At 41.2% G+C, this 18481-nt stretch overlaps 1 protein-coding gene across 11 annotated transcripts in view; it reads right to left on the bottom strand.

Moving 5' to 3' along the window:
- LOC143846832 (putative E3 ubiquitin-protein ligase HIP1) overlaps window positions 1-18481 on the bottom strand; it is a 67261-nt gene that overhangs the window by 3690 nt on the left and 45090 nt on the right. For 8 of the 11 annotated variants that reach the window (XM_077355407.1, XM_077355408.1, XM_077355411.1 and 5 more), the window contains one exon: window positions 15384-15492. The gene's annotated coding sequence lies outside the window, so the exon portion shown is untranslated. Of the gene's footprint in view, window positions 1-7292; window positions 7362-15383; window positions 15493-18481 lie in introns of all 11 variants that reach the window. The other 3 variants (XM_077355409.1, XM_077355401.1, XM_077355403.1) reach the window with 2 other exon arrangements.

The raw sequence follows: 18481 nt of genomic DNA, 5'->3' as shown, positions 1-18481 counted from the left end.
CAGAAATAAAGGAATAACAATAACTGTCAAGTAAGGCATAAAATAAAGAAATGCTATGCAAGAATATATATATATATATATATATATATATATATAGTAAGTGGGTCCACTTGTTTAATTTAAAACCCTAATGTAATTAGAATTATTATTCTTTCTTAATCGATGCGAAACCGCAAGTTGAACCGATGGATTCCTTTCTTTGCACAAAGGATCTTGTAAACAAGTCTTTTTATTTACTTTATAACCTGATCTAAATCAGATTATAATGTCGGAACATAACTTGGTTTTGCCAAGTTGCCTACGTACCCCGTGGCGGGGATCAAGCCACAAGTAGTTCCGTTAGAGGATTGGGATGGGGAGTTTGGATTTGGAACTTGGGTTTTGGATCAAAAATTTGGATTGAGAATTTGAAATTGAAGATTGAATTTTTGAGTTGGAACAGGCTTTAAAGAATTGAACAAGGAATAATTCGTTATTTTATTGATCAATCCTAAACAAACATGGAAATAAACAAAATAAAGAAAGTTGATTGAGAGAAGGAAACTAAAACAAGACAATATATAAAATGCTCACGTTTTCCCTTGGGAAACGTGCGCACATTCTTCAAACCCAAAAAGTAAGAGAGAGAGAGAGAGAGGAGAAAAGATTTGGGTGTTTTCCGGCTTTTGTTTAGATCCAAGTAAGTGCCCTAAAACTTTTTCTTTCGAATAAATAATCATTGAAATATAGATTTTGGGACAAATACGTATGTATGAGTACATCATAATCAACTTTTGATTTGTCCATGTGATTGAAGTATACAGATACGTATATGAGATGTATTTACATAAAAATCTGAAAGTAGAAATTTATGTGTATATGTATAAATAAATAATCAAATAAATAAATCTGGATTATTGCCTGAGATGCATGAGATGGCTACCAAAGGTCCTCCATCTCCCATCAGCCTGTTACCTTACCCTCCAATACATTCCACTACCTCCTTCTATAAGTAGTCATGGGGAACCTTTTATGACATGCTTCATTGCCATGCCGCCTCAGTGACTCGTGGTCTTAAAGAATTCCACATCGACAAGGGGTTGCACACACTACCGGTGTCGTCTTGGGATTTAAAGATCCTGGGGATTAGCTCTTTGGCCTCCCAACCACCCATCATCATCATGTATCCCCATATTATTATTATTCAAACTACCAAGATATATATTTCCATATTAGTCAACAATTAGTATCAAAATTTTATCATGCTATTAGCATCAATAAATTATATAGAAAGTTTGGAACAAAAGTTTCAAATAGATTATTTCTACAAGAACAAAGGTTATAAACTAACTTCATATACGAATAAGAATGAACATTATATGAATTTAATCCCATGATGTTTGATAGTGCCAACTAGTTTGGGACAAAGGCTTTGTTGAGTTGAGTTGAGTTGATGTTTGAAAGTACTAAACAAGTTGGCCCCTACCTTTTAAACTTGCAAGAGAGAAACTAGTTTGTGAAAGAATTTTGGGAGCTCCTACGTGAAAGGAGGATGTAATCTACCCAAAATCAAATGTCGCTCGCATAGTTTTCTAGGGTTTTTAAGTCTCTCCTAAGGGTGGAGTTATAAAACCCTTTTACGCTTTTGTCTTTTTACCCTAACTTTTCCAAACTAAATTTATACATCTACGTCACACACAATTTAGTAAAAATCATGTTTACTAATTTTGGTAAAATCTGACTTTATTACTTTTAATTATGGGAAATGATTTCAGCGCGACCATGGTTTGATAAGATGAGCGCAAATCTTGTCGTTTAGTATTTAAAGGCCAGTAAGAGCTTTTTGAGAACCGAAATATTCTTCCGACAGCCCTTTAATTGCTAAACGATAAGATGTTTCGCATCTTATCAAAACATGGTAGCACTGAAATCATTTCCCTTAATGATTCCATAACTTTCTATTTTTTTAAATTTGAAAACTTATTATTTATATTCATCCAAAAACTTACTATAAATAGTAATCCGAAAACTTGCTATCAAAAGTAATGCGAGACTTACTATTTATAGTAAATCCGAGACTTACTATTTATAGTAAATCCGAGACTTACTATTTATAGTAAATCCGAGACTTACAATATATAGTAATCCGGAAGAGAAAAGGGTTCCTGCGCTCGAGCACAGAAACAGGGGGGTGGGGCCATTGGAGGGGGTGATCCTAACCATTCATTTGGAAGGCCCCGTCATGGATGGGGGCCTACCAAAAATCAGCTCCATTGGATCACCAATGGTTGTCCATTTGCGGGACCAAAAATGGACAGATACTGTTTGTCCACAAATCTGTCCATTTTTTGCCCCAGAAATGGACACCCTAAGGTGATCCAATGGAGCTGATTTTTGGTGGACACCCTACCCATGAAAGGGCCCATCAAATGAATGCTTTGGATCCCACCCAAAATGTGCCCCCACCCTGTTTCTATGCTCGAGCGCAGCAACTCTATTCTCAATCCGGAAACTTACTATAAATAGTAATCCGAAAATTCACTATATTTAGTAATTAATTACAGGTTTAATAAAAAAACAGATTTAATTAAAGTTAATAATTTCAGATTCTATAATATTCAAAAATTCTAGATTTTAATATTGATTGAAAAATCCAGATTTATTTATTTGATTATTTATTTATACATATACACATAAATTTCTACTTTCAGATTTTTATATAAATACATCTCATATACGTATCTATATACTTCAATCACATGGACCATATACATAGGTATATGTATGTGACAAATCAAAAGTTGATTATGATGTGACAAATCAAAAGTTGATTATGATGTACTCATACATATGTATTTGTCCCAAAATCTTTATTTCAATGATTATTTATTTGAAAGAAAAAGTTTTAGGGCACTTACTTGGATCTAAACAAAAGCCGGAAAACACCCAAATCTTCTCTCTCTCTCTCTCTCTCTCTCTCTCTCTCTCTCTCTCTCACTTTTTGGGTTTGAAGAATGTGCACACGTTTCCCAAGGGAAAACGTGAGCCTTTTATATAGTCTTGTTTTAGTTTCCTTCTCTCAATCAACTTTCTTTATTTCGTTCATTTCCATGTTTGTTTAGGATTGATCAATAAAGTAACTTAAAAGAAAGAATAATAATTCTAATTACATTAGGGTTTTAAATTAAACAAGTGGCCCCACTTACTATTTATAGTAAATACTAACTTACAATATTTAGTAAGTTTGATAAGGACACACCTTCCAGGTTCAATAAAACATACGCTCAATTTAATAATGATGCCCCCTACAGGCCTAGAAATATTTAAGCCCTACTTTTGATAATAACACCTGTTTAAATAATAAATAAATGGATTTCCTAGCTTGGGGCAGGGCATTACATAGAGCTAATCAAAACTCCACATCATGTCTAACCAAGTTCTCCGACTCGGAGAAGCTCAGCTTCCCAACACGGACGAGTCTCTTGCATCCATCAACCCCCCTGGCTGTGCCAACGATGGATATGTTTAACCATATGTCATAGCAAGTGGGCACTGTGCATAGGATACTCCAAACCATCTTCCGCGGCATTCCCCCTCGACCACTTAACGCGATCGTCAACACCGCCCCACAAGTGGCCAATGCAAGGGCTAACTCCGTAGGGGAGGCTGGGCTTTCAGATGGAAGGCATCCGTAAAGCCGAAGGCTGCATGACGACACGGGCTCAGTGTAGGTCACGAGTCTGACTCCGGACCAAGAGCGCCCAACCTCGGCGCCAGGCATCGAGCACCGATGGAACTGATGTTCGTCGAACCCGCCGGCCAAGATCGGCCCGTACCTCCACAGATGCACGAAAGGACGGCCGCAACCAAGGTTCTGAAAATCGAATCGTAAATCGTAATCGGATCGTAAATCGTATTGAATCGTAAATCGGATCATAAATCGTAAGATCTTTTCATATTTATATATAAAAATAAGAAGAATATTAAAAAATATAAAAAGGTCAAAACTAAGAATAAAATGAGGGATTATCTATTTTCCAATTGAAACTATTAAATTAAATATAAAATTCCATGATTAGTAATCTGAAGCACAAACTATATTCACCACACAATAAATTACTAAACAAAGCACAAACTATATTCAATCGATAATAAATCATTATATAATTTATCACAACAGTAAACAAAGCACATACTCAAATCTATAATAATCATCATACAAAGAAATGTCAGCAATAAAAAAAGCATTTTGAAATCACAATCAGTTCTCAAAATCCAAAACAGTCAGAATCGTAAAAATAATCGTAAAAATCGCACGATTCAAAATCGAATCGTACTTGAATCGTAAGATTTTTATGAAAAAAAGATTCTTTGTCCGATTTGAATCGTTCAACCCACGAATCGATTTGAATCGTAAGATTCAAATCATAAATTGTAAGATTTTTAACAAAAAGGCCGCAACCGGTCTAGCTCCTCTACATCCCCTCGTAATCGACCTCCAGCGCCAGCTGCAAGAGGTTCGCCAACAAATCAGGAAGCCCTATGATACCGATCTTCTAGACGAATGGGAGAAGGAGGCTGACTCTCCTTTCACCCCGGAGATCATGGCTACGCCGGTGGATCCGACCTTCGATATCTTGAGGTTCGGTTACTATGATGGAACCGTGGATCCCATAGAATATCTCCAATCCTTCCCCCAAGCTATGACTTTCCGGGGAGTCTCGAACGGCTTCATGTGCAAGGCCTTCTCTTCCCACCTGAAAAAGAGCCCAAGTACTTGGTACTCGTGCTTGAAGCTAGGCTCCATTGCATCCTTCCAGGAGCTCAGTCGGGAATTTGCATCCTACTTCGCCAACAACCGGCCTCGGCCTAAGCCCTCCGACGTACTACTGGCCTGCGACAAAAGGACAAAACTCTGCGAAGTTTCGTAGCCCTATTCGCAACCGATCTTTACCAGATCATAAACGTCAACTTCGAGATGACTACAAACGCTCTGAAGTCCGCCATTCAGAACCGTGACCTGAAGCTCTCACTCAGCATCGACCCGCCTCGAGATCTCCAAGAGCTGATGGCAAGAGCTGATGGCCCGCACAGAGAGATACGTGAACGCCGAGGACTCTTTTGCCATGGAAAAAGAGTTGGAACTCGCCAAGACAGGAGAAAAACCCAAAGAGCCAAGGGCAGCCAGTGGACGAAATAAGCAAACCTACTCCAACAACCGACCTTCAAACCGAGGGCCGGCACCGAACTTTGAAAGGTACAATCTTCCTCCCTTAAATACCACCATTTCTAATATTCTCTATGAAATTAGGGGCAAGCAGATCTTTCAATGACCAAAGAAGTTGAAGGGTAAAGGCAAGAGGCGCGATAAGAGTAAGTATTGCTTATCACCAAGATCATGGCCACACCACGGACGAGTGTTACCATCTCAAACAAGAAATCGAAAGACTATTCGAAGCAGGCCATCTCACCAGATATCTACAAAAACCTCCTAGGAACAAGCGACTTCGACCAAGGTCCAAGGCTCGCAGGTCTCCAGCTCGCCGAAGATCACCAAGACGCCACAGATCCCCTGAAAGATATGGAGGGGAAGAACGGCACCGACACTCTGTTGATCCCAGGTCAAACAGGCGCCCTCGAGCGGCCGGTAACATGGATGTGATCTCTGGGAGGCCGACAACAAGTGGACCGACCACGGCCGAACGTAAAGCTTACGCTAACCAAATATTCTCTGGAAGGACCAGCGAAGAAGGCCCGCTCCGACCCACCCACCCTCCCCCCAAGAGTAGCCATGTGATCTCCTTCTCAAACAAAGACTATAAGGTTGCTCACCTCCTCGTCACAAATCTCAATGTCAGTAAGATTTTGATTGATAGTGAGAGCTCAGTGAACGTCCTCCACTATGACGTGTTTAAGCGAATGCACCTAGAACAGACAGGCTCACTTATGTAGATTGGTCAATCTATGGATTCTCAGGAGTGGCAATAAGAGTTGAGCGCAAGATTGACCTACCTGTGACCTTCGGCACCGAGCCTCAACAAAGGACCATCCTACAAACATTTCTCGTAGTACCCCTCTGCCTACAATGCCATCATCGGTAAACCCGCCCTTAACGAACTAAAGGCCATTGTCTCCACCCCTCACCTCAGGATGAAGTTCCCCACCAAAGAGGGAATAGGGGAAGTACCCAGTGATCAAGAAACGTCCCGTATTTGCTACGTCACAACCCTTAATGTAACGACCCGATTTCCGTCGAGTCGCTACGAGCAAAAGAACGCAAAAATCATGGAAATATATATATATTTTTTTATAAGCAGCAACCACGATAGAATCTTATTCCAACTTAATATGTCTTACCATAACAATTTCAATACTCATACTTTAAAAGAAAAGCGAAGTTTTAAATCCACAAAGTCCAAGCTAAATAAAATCTTGATAGAAATAAAAAAGTAAATGACGCAGGACGTCAAAATGCAAAGACTCCAGAAACGAACTCCTGATCACACAGTCCCTTATCCCAAGGTTCCTTCATTTGCAAATGCTCCGCCATCTAATGCCTCAACCCCTGTGGTGGAGGAAACAACGTCAGAGCAGGGTCCTCCAGAGACCGAGCAGAGTAAAGGAGACAATATAAACAGTGCATACAATATAATCCACATCCTTAATAATATCTAGGAACAATAATAAAGACTGAAATAAATTACAATATCCATGACAATATAAATAAAAGGAGTGGTAATAATTCAAATTTATACTATGTATGCAACAATTTTATAAAATGAGACAGCACATTCCCCAGGTACATCCGGCTTTCCCCAGTTTATTTTTCTGTCAGTTCTTTTCTGACTTTTTCATTTTATTTTTGCCGGTGTCCTTGCCGCACGACTACCCACTACCCCTGTCTAAAGGTAGTGGCGTTATGGACTCGGATTTCGGTCTCGCATTTAATGCCGAGCCGTTTCGGGGATACTATCCCTTTGGATGGTTTGCCAACGAAAGGCTGTACACGCTTCTCGCGTTGGCCTTTGGACCTTAGGTCCCAGGATGATACCACCACACCCTTAAGTTCCCCTTCACTCTCCCCCATGTATGATATGCAATTAGGAAATTAAAGTACATTACCTATGTCTCCCTTCCTGCATTACTTCGCATAAGATTTTAGAACAATTTATTTTTCATTTCAATTCATTTTATTCCAGGCAAGCAAGTAAAATCAAACTAAGCAGGTATTAATAAGACAAAATTTTATAAGTACGGCTATATTGCATAGACAATTATATTGGAAACCATTACAAGCAAGGTCTAGCTGTCACCTGCCTTCCAGTTAGATTTGCGGATAAAAATTTGACGAGCTCCCTAGAGGAGGTGGGAAGATTGATAACCTGGCAAGGATGAGATACATAGTTTATACACTATTTATACATCAAAACTGTACCATGTCTATTTAGTTATTATTCACAGATTTTTACGTATACATTAGTTTATACGCATTACCATCAAAAGAATATTTATACGCATACATATGTATTGTTTTCTTTTTCTTTATTATTATTATTTTTTTAAAGAAAACGAATAAACATAAAGGGTGTCTCAAGGTAAAAATGAGGGGCAATAGTATGAAAATTTTCGTTCTTTCTTTTCTCTTTTCTGCCTTGTTTCATTCGTTTACAGCAACCCTAGTTTTCTTTAAACAGAGATGTGGGATTTTGCAGGTTGAAACATGAAATAGAGTATGAAGAAATCAAAAAATGGAATGGGTAAGGTATAAATCACTTTATTTATTTCTCTCTTTTTGCATCTTGCTTCCTTTGATTATAAAATCCATGTATTTCTTTTTAACACAGATTGGGTTTTTGCAGGTGATGAAATCGTGAGATTTGAGCATGGAGAAAAACGTGGAAACGAAATGGGTAATGTATAAATCATTTTATTTATTTATTTATTTTCCTTTTGTATCTCGTTTTCTTAGTTGTAGAAACCCTAAATTAATTTTAACGCATATGCGGTTTTCTACAGGTTTTTGGAGTGCGATACAAGGCATGGAAAAATCGTGAAATGAGATGGGTTTTGAAGAAATACACAAAAGGGTTTCATCGCATACATGGTTTGGGGATGCCGTTCCATGGTTTCCAAAAATAGAAGAAGAAGAAGAAGCTAAGGGATTTCAAGAACTAAAAAGAAGCATACCTTTCTGCTGGTGAATGAGGAAGTTGAAGAATCGAGATGGGTTTCCCGGCCAAGAACGAGGATGATGCAACCGAGCCTCTCTCTTTCTCCCTCTCTCTCTCACTGTATTCTTTCTCCTCTTCTTCTCTTGATTTTTAATCTTAACAATAATGTATGTAATTGATTTGGGTGGAATTTTTTTAGGTTTTCTAAGCAAGAATGGTTGATTCCACAGACTAAACGATCTATATAGAAATTTTCCCTTTTTTTTTTTTTTTAACGTTACTAGCCTTCTTAATTTACTCACGTGGAACTCTCTTAATTGCCATTTATTCTTCATTTTTAACTTGATTTTCCATATACAAGAATTTCCAAGAAAACCTTATAATTAGCAGCCATTTCATGAATTTATTGAATTAAATTCTAATTTTATAGATTTAACGAGGATAGTCTTTACACTTAAGGGCACCAACCGCACCAAGGAATTCTTCCCCATCAAAGGCCCAGCAGAGTGCCCACAATGCTAAGGAAAGGCATTCGAGCCCTAAACACTTTACTGTAAGTGGACAATCTGTTTAAGCCCTGTTCGTTTTTTATTTGCTTTCTTTGTCAGTGTAGGGAGTCCTTTCTCAATGTAAAAAAGTCGCTCCCTTTGTTTTGAATGAATGAAAAACTCTTAACTTGTCTCCAAATTGCATTGCATCTCCAACACTCGTTGGAATCTCCCAAAGATCTCCACGGAAGCTCCACCCTGCCTACTCTAAAGTAACAGAGGAAAAAAGCTCGAATCCTACCTCCTAAGGTCAAAGATACCGAAGCTCGCCGGAATCTTCCGAAGGTCTCCACCCTGCCTACTCTTAAGTAGTAGAGGAAAAAACCTCGAATCCTACCTCCTACAGTCAAAGGTACCAAAACTCGCCGGAATCTCCCATAGGTCTCCACAGAAGCTCCACCCTGAAAAAAGCTCGGATCCTACCTCCTAAGGTCAGAGGTGCGGAAGCTCGCCGGAATCTCCCCAAGATCTCCACGAAAGCTCCACCCTGCCTACTCTTAAGTAGCAGCGGATCCTACCTCCTCAGGTCAGAGATACCGGATCCTACCTCCTCAGGTCAGAGATACCGAAGCTCGTTGGAATCTCCCGAAGATCTCCACGGAAGCTCCACCCTGCGTGCTCTTAAGTAGCAAAGGAAAAAAGTTTGGATCCTACCTCCTAAGGTCAGAGATACCCCCGAAGATCTCAACGGAAGCTCCACCAAGCCTACTCTTAAGTAGCTGAGGAAGGAAGATCGGATCCTACCATCTAATGTCAGAGATACCGAATCTCGAGAAGGTCTCTACTAAAACTTTGCCCTGTCTACTCAAATAGAGAAAAGGCAGAGTACGGAAAGGCCTCGGAGAAACGAAACCCGGAACTGAGCATTCAAGGGACTTGGCTAAAATGACTAAGTCTGATTGACCCTCCCTAGGACTTTGCTAGTCCTCATTGTCGGTCGCTTGGTCCTAAGGCCGGTTAAAGCACCGAACACGGGTACCTCTAGAAGATTTTGATAAACAGTTCGGACTAATTCTACAAAAACTCAAAAGTAAAGAGAGTACTTCATTAATTGACAAGTTTTACAAAAAGGGGCCCTAAGGCCGGTTACAACACCCATTTACAAGACCAGGCTACACATCATTGGAAAAACAACCGGGGAGATATTTCCGAAAAAGTAAACAGAAGTGAGAGGTTGGACCCGGTGGGTAGCACCATGCTGAAGGCCTGAAAAGATCAAATAGGGGAAGAGAATCCCCCCAGCACGCCCCTACTGGTCTTCGGCAGCATTAGGCCTGATTGCCTGAGGACCTCCCATTCTACCCCATTCACTCCAACCTACCCCATGACTCCCTCTCCGTGATTTTCACCCTCTTCTTCCTCCACCTCGGAAGGATGGACAAGCCAACCAGCAGGGAAATCTGGGTTGATCTCAGGTACCCGAGCTCGGCACTCGGTATAAACCTGGCTTCAAACGGGACGCAATGCATGGCCACCTCCACCTGGAAGGCCCGGGAGTTCTTATATAACTCCATAGGTTCCTCACCGGCCTTCAAAAGCTTTTTATCATAGAAAGCATGAGCGTCGGCCATTGTTATCTCCGTCCGTTCAAGGTCTCCTTAAACTCCTTAAGGGAGGTCTCCAAGGACTGGATTGTACCCTTGTTCAAATCCAACACCCCTCGGAACTCCTCTATAGTCTACTTCTGCTTCTCATCCTAGGCCTGGAACACATTCAATTCACCACGGGACGCCAACATCCTTGTGACCGCCTTTCTTCCGTAAGCTTGGGCTTAAAAAAGTTAAGAGCAATCGTGTTAATATCACTAGAACGACATGAGGAACAAGATAAAGGAAGGCTACATACTCACACATTGATCGTGCAAGTAGTAGCCTCTGGTAATAGATGTCGGTGAGATATTTCCAATCTCGACATTATCACCGGGGAGCCCTCCCTTGAACCCCATCTCCACAGCCCACCCGGGGATTCCGGATCGCCGAATCCTTGACCAAGGATGGAAGAAGGCACCCTGCATTTCTGATTGATCCTTCTCCAGAGCAACGTGTCAAAAGAACAACTGGGTCTCTTTGCACCCATCCACCTTCAGTAGGTGGTCCTTCTTAGGGTCCACTAGAGCTTTCTCCTTCGCCCCATAACTTTTCTTCGATGGCTCCTCCTTGACATCGAACCGTTTATCCTTCCCACCGACTTTCCTCTGGGGTTGTCCCGACCAGCTAAGAGGAACCCCCGCCAAACTCTGATGAGCCTCATTGACCGCCGAAGGATCCAGAGAAGGAAGTGTGGTTTTCTTTGGGGCCATCCCTACAGGGAAGAAAAATATAAGATCAGAACAAATGCGTATAGTTTGGAAAATCCAGTAACAAAGCTCGGATGATAGAAATTACCGCCAAGATCTCCGGCTTCCCCAGCTCCATCGTCAATCCCCACAACCTCGCCACCGCCCTCCTCATTGCTGTCCCCGGGCGAATATGCAATCAATTTATATTTTATCAAGTTCTTCTCCAACTTAAGGTTGTGAGCTTTGGCGCGATGGTGAAGGTTGCTCCATTGTGACCTGGTGGTCACGGGTTCGCGTCACGGAAACAACCTCTCTACAAAGCAGGGGTAAGGCTATGTACATCTAGCCCTCCCCAGACCCCGCAATGGCGGGAGCTCATGCACTGGGCCGCCCTTCTCCAACTTAAATTCCCTACAATCTATGGTGCCGCCGGTCGAAACTTCTCGAAAGATCGTCTCTTCAGCATCTCCTAACCTCAGCAGTGAGTGGCTATTTTCCTCGATCGCCTCCTTCAAGACGGTCAAAACATCCACTTCACATTTTCTAGGGGCTTCACGAAGAACTCGTTCTTCCACCCCTTTATTGAAGAGGAAGTCCCTGCTGCAATCCTTACCCGTCTCCAGTGGGTTAAGTATGGCCACCCTTCCTCTTCTCCCTGCTTGTTCAGGGAAAAGCAAGCACGGAGTACATCCAGGGAGGCCCAAGCCTTACGCTTCTCGATCTTGGCCATGAAAGCTAGAATATGTAGCCACCCGTTTGGGAGCGGCTGGTTAGGGGCGACCCCATAGAACATCAAGGCAATATCTATAAAATCCAATAAAGGAAACCGAACCCCCGCCCTCAAGGCCTCCTAAAAAAAAAACGAACTCCTCCGAGCTCTCGCAAACTCGTTCGTCCTTCTTAGGGAAACGAAGCCTGTACTCCTTAGAAATCTTATACTCCTGTCTTATCCTTTTAATACCCTTCTCCCTCAACCGACACACAAAAGTCATGGCATTCTCTGGCCTGTATACCTGGTCCTTCGAAGGGTCGGAGGTCCGCGTCTTACCCTTCTGGACCACACTAAGGGGAAAGTCGTCCATATTATCGCCTAACTCTTCCAATGTTCCCCCACTAACATCCCCTTGACTGATTAAAGGTCGTACCCGAACTCTGAACACGGCCGACCCCTATCACGGACCGGTAACGCAGCGTGACTCAGAGCTTGAGGACCACTAGCCATAGCCTCTGAACTGCTTTCCTTGCCTGCCCCCTCCCTCCTTCTAAGAACCACTAAAGGCTCACCCTCTAAATTTGCGTCCCCACTCTCATCTACCCTAAGTATGGAAGAAGAATCAGATTCGCATGTTTCAATGGGGGCATCACCCCCGACTGATTCTAAGAATCGGTAGCCTCTGACATATCAAAAGAAAAGAGAAAAAGGAACCGGCAAAAAAATAGAAGAGAAGGGAGACTCATCAAATACAAGAAGTTCCGAGACAAACCTGCGCGCAAAAGAAAAACTTGCCGGAAAACAGCCGGAAACTCGCCGAAGGTAGCCCACCATTTTATAGAAGGGGACCGTCCGCACGGACGAGCGGTCCCGTCGCTTCGAAAGATAGGACCCTCTCCACGTGGCGCTCTCTGATTCACCTCCTAAAATTGTACCGCCACGCTTTCATTAATGAGAAAACGTTGTTCCGCCTGACGTAACGCCGTCATCACTTCCCGAAAAGGCACGTCTTGTTGAACTAACGCACCACAACAATTCAAATTCCCGCTGAAAGAAACCCTCCAAAAACAGCAGTATCGGAACCAAGCACCCAACTTTTGAGATCTCTAGGGAACCCGGCTACCCCAAGGATGGACCCGGCCTTATGGCGTATAGAAAGCTCCAAGCTTCACTAAGAGGAGGGATACTTAATATGAAGTTCCTTGAAGGGTGGCGCTGAAAAGGCCGATCCATCCTCTAGAATCTCCAAGAATGGAGGTCCGCCCGAACTTCCTCAAAGTCCGGGCCCGCCTCAGGAAAGACCCTCCTAAGTTCCCAAACTCCAGCCAACTCAAGCATTGGCCCATCTAAGAACACCCATTCGAGGAAAGCTCCGAGGAATGGATCGCCCTTCGTGCACTGGTAAAACTACTTCCCCGACCTTTAAAAATAGCTCGGGGAAGTGGGGGGCCATATGTTGTGAGTAAAATCGGTATCCTCTTTTCTCATTCCGACACGTGGCAAAGACTAACAAAGGCACGCCTACTGATCACCGTATCCCTTTTTGCTGCCCTCCCTAGCGCACACCACGGCTCACACGTGCAGCATCAGGAAACGTGCCCCACCTGCCGCGCCATTATTATCTCTTCACCAGTGAGACCACGACACGTAGCGTTAACGTCAAACCACGGTGTAGGAGATCTGCTCCATATAAAAGCCCCCACGCTCGAAGGTACCCGGATGGACTTTCTCTCCCTCTCCTTCATCCCCAACCTTTGAAGTCTCAAGATAAACTCTTCCTTGCTTGTTATTCCTGTTACTTGGCTTTACCAGTGATATCTATTTCTGACTTAAGCGTCGGATTGGCTTCCCGGAGCCACAGCTCCAGGACCCCCTAACACTTTCTCTGTGAGCGCAGGATATCACATTGAAGCTCTACCAGCCCTTGGATCAGGGGACCAGATTTCGGCATCATCACCAGGCCACTGGATAGCAGTGCTTGAACGAAGTCCCAGCCTAAGGAGACTATTATGCCGCATCTATGAAAAGAAGGAAGCAATTAAATGTACAACGTTTATATCAGAGCAATCCAGCAGTGAAGTGGATGAATTGATTTCATCAACTATGGCCTTAGCTTTCATAAAGTAATGTCACCATTTGTGGTGCAGTTGCTAAGGTTGATTGCAGACCGAATAACTAATATATGAACCAAGACAGATTAGACTAACTCTGAAGCTAGAAACTCCCTGGGAATCCTGGGAGTGGATAAGGAATGTTGCATGAATTATATTAAAGCTGGGGAGATAAGAAGGTATGAGGAAGATACAGAAAAAGAAAAGGGACAAAAAGAAAAAACACACCTATGCATAAGGAGGTCAATTCATCGGAAGAGGTGATGGCGGAGATAGTATGTCGCGGAGAAACATAGTCGACATACCCCAGGCCGATATCGAATCAAGCAAATTAGGAGGGGATAAGATGACTTCTGATTGGCGGAGTGACGAAGATCCGTTAGACATCATGGACCTAAGAGATACAGTGAAAGCAGTCTTGAACAGAGATAAAGAGGATGAACTGACAGCCGAGAATTCAGAAGACTCGGACTAGGAATTCATGTTGAGTATGGGTAAGGAACTGGGAATACTGTCTGAGGAAAATGAAAACCAAACACGGCTGAGGATTCAAGAGATAGACTCAAGAGAGAAGAATGGAACTACATCAACAAAACAAAAACAGAAGGGACTCAGAGAGCTGTGGGCGCCTAGTTGAGTTAGGGGGAGGGGATACAACCATGTTATTCAAAACGGAGATAATTTTTCTGGAATATATGGGGTCTAGGGTCCGTAGATAAGAGTCGAGCAGTGAAAGTCATCATCGGGAGAAGGCAGGCTGACAATATGGTTCACTTGTTCATTATTATCAGTGGTTCTAGTAATATGAATATGCCATCATTTATTCAAGTACGAATGGATCTTAAGAGTTGGCGGGGTCATCATTTCAGCCCTCTAAATTCGGTGCTGTTTAATTTTCTGAAGAAGTATGTACAATCAGCATGTGTGAAAATATTACAGGACTATTTCTCTCCTGCTTCCATTGTAGGTTGGGGTCTGTTGAGAAGGGCAGGAGTAAGGCAGTTCCATCTCTCCATAGAAGTACAAGTTCTACAGGGATAGGATCGCTGCCCCTGTTCAATTGTAGGGGCTTTTGCATACTGTGCAATCTTGTTTTCGGAACGTGTGTGGGGGACTCCCTGTCCCCACGCTGTAATCCGTTTACAGTTATTAATAAATTTGTTATCTTTAAAAAAAAAACAATATGAAATGAGACAGACCCAAACACAAGTTCTAGGTGCTTGTGCTCATCAAGCATTGTATCTCCTCATGACCTCACCCCCCTGAGAACCAATCATTAATCGTCTTCACAAACCCCAGTGGGTTACCTTGACCTTTATATTTATAAGGCAATAGAACCAAAACAATATAACAACAAATTGTGCCCCATAAAAATCAGGAACCAAATTATTCCCAAGTTCGACAGCATTAGGTTGTGAACAGTTGCGTAAAACAAATCTTGATGGCTACTTGATTTTATCAACGCTACACCTCATCAAATCAAGCAAAAAAATCCATATAGAACAACCAATACAAAAATGCTTAACTTTAAATGCATTTCTATTGACAATAAGACTTTAACTTGATTTAAGGTAAGATTTGCACCTCTTTTGAAGATTCAGAATCTCCTTTGGCCTTTTCTATAGCTAGATCCTTTGTTTGTGGACCCTCTCCATGCGCACGAGACCATTGCTTCATTTTTTAAGCTCTGTGACTATATAGAGGGAAAACATTGATATACTAATAAAATAAACATAAGCAAATCCAATTATTTCAGCACAGGATTTGCTCACAAAGATAGAATAAGATTGCAAATTATTAAACTAAGTTGACTATAATAACTGAGATCAGACATGTTGTGAAACTACCGGTTACTCCAAAAGCTTAAGCTGTTGGAGAAGGCGTTTATTTATTCTTTTATACTTTAACACTCCCCCTCACGTGTGGCCCCTCTTTCTTTGGGTTGGCCTACACGTGGCACATGTGGCCCCACTTTTGGGTTGACCATTGCATGTGGATTTTTGACATCAAGGAGGTATGACCTCAGGACCTTTTGCTCTGGTACCATGTGAAACTACCGGTTACTCCAAAAGCTTAAGCTGTTGGAGAAGGCGTTTATTTATTCTTTTATACTTTAACACATGTGTTTATTGTATTTACTAGTACTTGATATTGATGTATTAACATAGTGGCAATACTGTAAAATTGTTAATAATATGGTCTAGTTCTAATAGGACTCAATTGTTAGATTCTATTGATTAACTGCATTTTATATGTTTCAGATATATTTATGGGGCAAACTCTTTTCTGAGTTGCACAAACTAGGGAAGATAGGTGGTCTATCATGAACAAAGACCTCTGCACCACAGATTCATGCCACAAGAGTGAGGCTAAGATCTTTGACCCCATTGATGGTTTGGAGGAGAAAAGTGGTATGCTGAAAACATGACACAGCCTGAGTAGCCTTTAAGAAAACCAATTTCGAAAGGCCACCCCTATCAACAGATGAAAGGAAAATGGCACAAAAGGCTACCGTAAGTTTTTTTGCCATTGGGAAAGATTTTTTAGATGAGGGTTAAAAATGTGCTGCTAAAATCCATAAAACTAGATTCATCCAGGAACAAATATGAAACACACAGTTTAGTAGTTTTTTTATATTATTTGAATGGCACACAGATTAGTTGTTGTGGATCATAACCAAAAAAGATTGCAAGCATAGGCTAAGTGTCGGAAGAGTTCCAATACTGACAACCGTATTGTCGAACAATTAAAGCTTGAATGCAAGGATATATGGATTGAAAGCCTGGGTTAAGTGCAAAAAAAATTTTCAACATATTGTTGAACATTAAATCTCGAATGTGTCTAGATCATGGAACACGCATTCTTTTATTGACTAACTGAAAACCATTGCTTGATTCATGCTGTTAAAGCATAAAAGATTAAATACTGTCCTTCTCCAACAGCTTAAGCTTTGGGAGAAGTCGGTGAGTTTCTAACATAGTATCAGAGCCAAAGGTCTCGAGTTCAAACCTATAAAAGATTAAATACTGCCCTTCTCCAACAGCTTAAGCTTTGGGAGAAGTAGGTAAGTTTCTAACACATGCAAGTAACAATCCCTCACTTTTTGTGAAAAGAAATAAGGAAACTTTTCCTTTTGTGTCATAGTTTATAAACCTTGAACCCTGTCAATGATCTGTTCATTATTTGACAACAGAAGGGTTTCAGTCTGCACAAGAGTTGAAGAATTCTGTCATTGACCATCACTTGATCAGTGGTTCATTTGAGCAGTGTCAGACGCTTCGACTTCATTTATTACTATGTTCTCCTCTTAGCAGCTCACTTGCTCAGTGGATCATTTGAGCAGTGTCAGACGTTACGACTTCATTTATTACTATGTTTTCCTCTTAGCAGTTCAAGAATATATCTTGTTCATGGTGAGTTTTGAGATTCGTAAGATTTTTTTTTCAGCAGATTTGAGAAATTGATTGGGTATAGCATTCGTGGATTTCCATTTTAAATCTTTTGTCGAACTCACAAAACATTTCCATCAATTAACAGTATAGATGATTTCAGAGTTTCTTCCACTCTGTCTTGCATGTATTCTTCGCCCCCTATGCCGAATCCATGTCGATATGTTTCAATACGCGAATTGGGCATGGATTAGCGTGGGACACAGCCGGATTCTTGTCGCAGCCATATCCCACACGAATCCTATTTTTCGGATGAATCCGACACATAATTGCCTCCTGTAAAACATGAATCATGTATATTTTACCTTTGAACTCATTTTCTTCTTAACCTTTATTTTTTATTAAAAATAGTCTGTCCTCTCTTAACAAAACCCTAGTACCTCGACCCTCTGCCCTCGAACGTCAACCCCCTTCCCTTGTTCTTCGACTCTCAGTAAAAACCTTAACGTTTTGACCTTCAACCCTTACATATAATGCAGGATGGGACTTCTGGTCCCGATTGCTATCTTAATATTAATGAAATATGCCAACTTTCAAAAAAAATATTAAAATTTATATTTTATTTAATAAAAATTACGGAAACCATGAATCCTACTTTTTGAAGTTTGCCGAATCCGACACCTCGAATCGGTGTTGGATCCCAACATGTGAATCTGAATCCATGCAATACAGCTTCCATTGCTTGATCCACTATTAAACAATTTGCTTATCTGTTTACTTCTTGGAAAATGTCAACCATAGAAAGGAAAAAAAATCTATAACATGTTATGATTGATGAAAGATGGAAGTCCCAAAGATACGAAGTATTCCACTTGGTCAATAACAAGTTATAGCATTGGAAAATGTTCATTTTCAAAAAAAAAAAAAAATGGAAAATGTTATAACATGTTTATGACTGAGGAAAATCTATAACATGTTCTCTCTCTCTCTCTCTCTCTCTCTCTCTCTCTCTCTCTCTCTCTCTCTCTATATATATATATATATATATATATATATATATATATATATATATATATATATGAGAAAAGAGTTTCTACACACTAGTGTAGATAAGTTATCTACACACTAGCTTAAAATATAGTGGGGGCCACATTGTTTGGGTGATCCAAAGCATTCATTTGATTGGCCCTCACATAGATAGGGTGTGCCCAAAACATCAGCTCCATAGGATCATTCCAACCCTACGATTTGTGGAGGTAAAATGGACGTGTATAAACCTTTACAAATCTGTCC

Source organism: Tasmannia lanceolata, unplaced genomic scaffold (assembly GCF_043159265.1).
Source record: "Tasmannia lanceolata isolate RefF3 unplaced genomic scaffold, GAP_Taslan_0.1 ptg000015l, whole genome shotgun sequence".
Lineage (NCBI taxonomy): Eukaryota > Viridiplantae > Streptophyta > Magnoliopsida > Canellales > Winteraceae > Tasmannia > Tasmannia lanceolata.
This window is presented reverse-complemented; position numbering and strand designations above follow the sequence as displayed.